At 45.3% G+C, this 4400-nt stretch overlaps 1 pseudogene; it reads right to left on the reverse strand.

Annotated features, from left to right (window-relative positions):
• Window positions 1-638: 638 nt before the first annotated feature.
• LOC102472650 (methyltransferase N6AMT1 pseudogene) lies at window positions 639-1224 on the reverse strand (annotated as a pseudogene).
• Window positions 1225-4400: the final 3176 nt, after the last annotated feature.

A 4400-nucleotide genomic window follows, 5' to 3' on the forward strand; every position in this document is an offset into this window, starting at 1 on the left:
CCAAGACAAAGGGACAAGACGGTCAGCAGTGGCTAGAGCAGAGTGAGCGATGGGGAGAGGGCCAAGTGAGGTCAGAGAGACAGGAAGAACAGAGGTGGCCTCAATGAATACAGGGGCCTTGACTTTACTCTGCATTAAATGGTGTTCTAGTTCACTCTGTTGCTAATAACATATAGTACTTGAGTCTGGGTGATTTATAACAATAAAGGTTTATTTAGCTTACAGTTTGGAGGTCCAAGGTCCAGGGGCGGCATCTGGTGAGGGACTTCTGGAACACTACAGTATGATGAAGAGTTTACGTTCCCTCTCTTTATAAGTCCACCAGGAGTCAATTATGAGGGCCTCCTGCCCTGATGATCTTAATCCAGATCTCCTGCCAACAGTAACCCCCTTTCTTTAACAGAAATAGAACTTTCATATATAAGATTGCAATTATAAACATAATATACATTTCTACTTGCATCTGTACAAATATTTCTGTAGGCCTGATTCCTGGGTAAGAGGCAATGTCCCACTCTCCCATTTTTTTTTCTTTATAATAAATTTCTGATAAAATTCCTTTTTAGCCAAGGAACGTTTGCAGTTTCATAACACACTGAATGCATTCAGCTTCCAGGAGCTCTCGTAGAGACTGTGTATTAGGACTTGGTGAACTTGAGGACTGACAGGGTTTCTTGGCCTGCTTGCCTGGAAAGTGTAGTGGTCCCCTGCAGACCTTTTTGTCTTCATTATTTTCAAAAAAATTTTTTGGAATGTTTTCTTTAATGGTAACTAAATAGAATAATCCTCTTAGCGAAAGGAGATCTGCCTCTATGTCACGACTTCCCACCTCTTCAGACCGAGTCACTACAGAGTGAGGACTAAACACCAGGAGATCAGCTTTTTCCTTCGATCTTGGTAGCAAGCCTTTGACCAAATCCGTAATTACTGGTTGAATATAGACTTTGTTCAAGCGTGTCTTCTCTAGGGTGCAAGCTGCTGCCTTGGAGTTGATATCAGTTCACGAGTACAAAGCCAGAGGACCTATTTAGACGCTGGGAATGCAGATACCACACCAGATCCTGACCCAACTTCAAGGCATGTTTCCACTCCAGTCAGCTCCAGTAGCACCACCTCCAATGTGTCCAGGAGCAGGCAAGTGTCCTCCACGGATTCATACACGTCATTGAAGGTGCCGCGAACCACATGGCTGTAGAGTGGAGTGGGGCAGCTGGGAGCCACCATCTTCCATGTCTCCATCTCCAGTACCCCCCTCTTTTAACAACAAAATCAGATTAAGTTTCACCCTCTTACTTCCATTACAGCCAAATCTCAACACATGCATTTGGGGGAGACACCTTCAAACAATAACAATGGAGAGTGTCGAACTAAGATGTGACATGAGCTGTCCTTTTTGTTTGTTTGTTTTGTTTTGTTTTGGAGAGGTTTTTGCTATAGGGTGTGTGCGCTCACCAGAAAGACAGAGAGAGAGACAGAGAGACAGAAAACCAGAAATCACCCCCCGGGGGATGGCCATGCTGCAATCCCTTCTCCTCCATTCTCCTCTTGGGATCTTGGGCATACACGCACATGTGCCTGGTGTGAGTTTAAGCCACTGGGTCCAGGACTCGAACCATGGTCGACTACATGGGAGTCCAGTGACATAGCCATTATGCCAGCTGCTCATCCCAAGCTGACCTGTTTTAAGAGGCAACCTGGCACCTGTGGAAAGTAGACTGTGGTGGAGAAAGGGCTGAACCAAGAAGACCAGGCAGAAGGGTCCTGTGATGCCCAGGAGAGCAGAAGAGGGCTAGGGTGTGGGGCAGTGGGAAATCACCTTCATTTGAGGGTGTTGGAAATGAAATCCTCCGTGAAGACAGCTGGGCTTACTTCTGCACTGACCCAGGTCATACTGGTACCCATTCTCAGTGATTTACTTGAGCACAGAAAGTATGCAGAACACTTGGGAAAAGCCAGAGTTTGAGGAAAGGTAAACGTGTGTCTAACTTTTCACATAAAAATTGAATTCAACCCCCTTGTAGGTCATCTTCAAAAAGGCAAAAAATCATAAAGATATTGACTTTCATTTCCACTCAAAACTGCCCCAAAGCAACGAACATACTTTCTCTATAGGCTTCTATTACGTCTCTCCTCCTGTCATTCTGGGTCCTCGTAGAGTTCTTTATAGATTTCCCAGGGACCCACGAGTGGGGAATTCTTTGACAGCCACCCTCGGTGCCTAGAGACACCAGAAACTCAGCTGCTGGTCTTGCAGAGTCTTGTGTGGGCCTGGGACTTGGGCCAGGAGCGGGCTGCAGAGTCTGCAGCTAAGTGAGGGCAGATGGCTGGAGTTTGGTCAAGAGAACAGATGTGCATTATGGACCAATCTGACCGCAGAGGAACATTTCCTCGTACCTTTTAAAGGTGCACAATTGCCTGGTTAAGCCAAAGCAATTTGACACAGATTACCTTGTTCATAAACAGAGAGAGAGCGCGTGAGCCCTTCCTCCTAGAGGGTGTGCAAATGGCAGAAAAGGAAGCCAAGTGTCTTGAACAAGCTGAGGCACAGCCTCAGGAAACAAATGACCCTGGAAAGGGCCCAGCAGCCTATTAATTGTCTGGACATTGCCACACCCAGGCCAGAAGCAAGAAGCAATTGATCATCTGTTCATTCCCCAATTCACGGCAAGAGTCAAGCTGTCTTTACACAGAACAAACCTTCTACTCCATTTAAAGAGCCTCCCTGCAGACCTTTCTCTCTCTTGTCTTTTTTTCTGACCTTTTTTTTTCCCCTTTAGCTAGAGGGCATATATGCTCACCAGAGAGAGGAGAAAGCATCCCCGTGAGGAATGGGCACGTTGCAGTCCCTTCTCCTGCATTCTACCTCCTTTCACACACATGCCCACATGCCCAGTGCCCTTCCCAACTGCAGTAAAGGGCTCCAACTGCAGAGTCAGCCATGTGGGCTCCAGCTGCCTTAATTGCCAAGACACCAGGCTGCGTTCTTCTTAATAGCACCTGCTACTTCTGGCAAGTTCAAGGAGTTACAAGGAAGTAATAAACGTTTTTTTTCTTTTTTCTCTTTTCTTTAATCGCAGGGTCTCACTTGATCCTTGTCCTCTTGCCTTCACCTCCCTAGGGACTGCAAGTGTCACTACATAGCTGGCATTTAGGGTGGGCTGGAAATTGAATGTGGGCCTTCCGTGTGATCTTAGTCTGCCAAGTGGCAACGTTACACAACAGACTAAGATCTGTACTGCACTGTGGCTGGGTCACATTTTTAAAATTTTAATATAGTCTTTAATTGATTCGTAACAATTATACATATTTATGGAGTACAGTGTGATTTAAAAAAAAAATTGCTAGAGAGATACAGAGAAAGTAAGAAGGCAACCTTCATGGGAGATGGTCACCCTGCCATCCCTTCTCCTCCATTTCCCCCTTCTTTTAGGGTTTTGGGGATGCACACATATGACCAGTGTGTCTTTTCAAGTCACTGGGTCCGGGACTTGAACCACACTGTTGGATAATGTGGGATCTAGCCACATTAATCACCACACTACAGGCTGGCCTACAGCGTGATGCTTTGATACAGTATATAGTTTATTGTGATCAGATTAGGGTAATTAGCATACTCATCACCTCGGACACTTATCATTTCCTTATGGTGAGAACATTGAAACTCTTCTATCTATTTAGAAATATGCAGTATATTATTACAAACTGTAGTCAAAGGACTGTAGAAACTTACTTCTCCAACTGACTGTAACTTCGTACCATTGTCCAACCTCTCCTTTCCCCTACCCCACAATGCGGCCAAGTCTCTGGTAACGATTGTACTCTCTACTTCTTTGAGACCAATGTTTTAGATCCCACAGCTGAGTGAGATCATATAGTATTTGTCTTTCTGTGACAAGCACCTTTATTCTTAAGACATTTACAACAGAGTTAGGGAGACCAGATGTCAATTAAAATAAACACCCAACAGAAATTTAAGAGAATCAAAGAGTTTCATAGAAGAAGCCAGTCCTGGGACCAGCAGATGGCTTAATGGCTATTTCACTGGACTACCATGGAGTTGACCATGGTTTGAGTCCAGGACCTGGTAGCTTAAAACTCATGCCTGGTGCATGTGCATGTGTGCCCAAAATCCCAAGAGGAGACTGGAGGAGAAAGGATTGTGGTGTGGTCATTCCCTCTGGAGAGTTATTTCTGGCCTTCTCTCTCTCTGTGTCTCTCTGTCTCTCTCTTCTCTCTGGTGAGTACATGCGCCCTAGAGCAAAAACCTCTCAAAAAGAAAAATAAAGAAGCCAGTTCTATCTCTCCTCTCCATCCTGCCTGGAATCTTCTGTTTCCTCCTGCCTATCGCTCATGCACCTAGTGCTCATCTTTTCTGTCAAGGCTAGACTCAGGTGGATGAA

The sequence above is a fragment of the Tupaia chinensis genome, unplaced genomic scaffold (genome assembly GCF_000334495.1).
Source record: "Tupaia chinensis unplaced genomic scaffold, TupChi_1.0 Scaffold139943_1, whole genome shotgun sequence".
In the NCBI taxonomy this organism is placed as follows: Eukaryota; Metazoa; Chordata; class Mammalia; order Scandentia; family Tupaiidae; genus Tupaia; species Tupaia belangeri.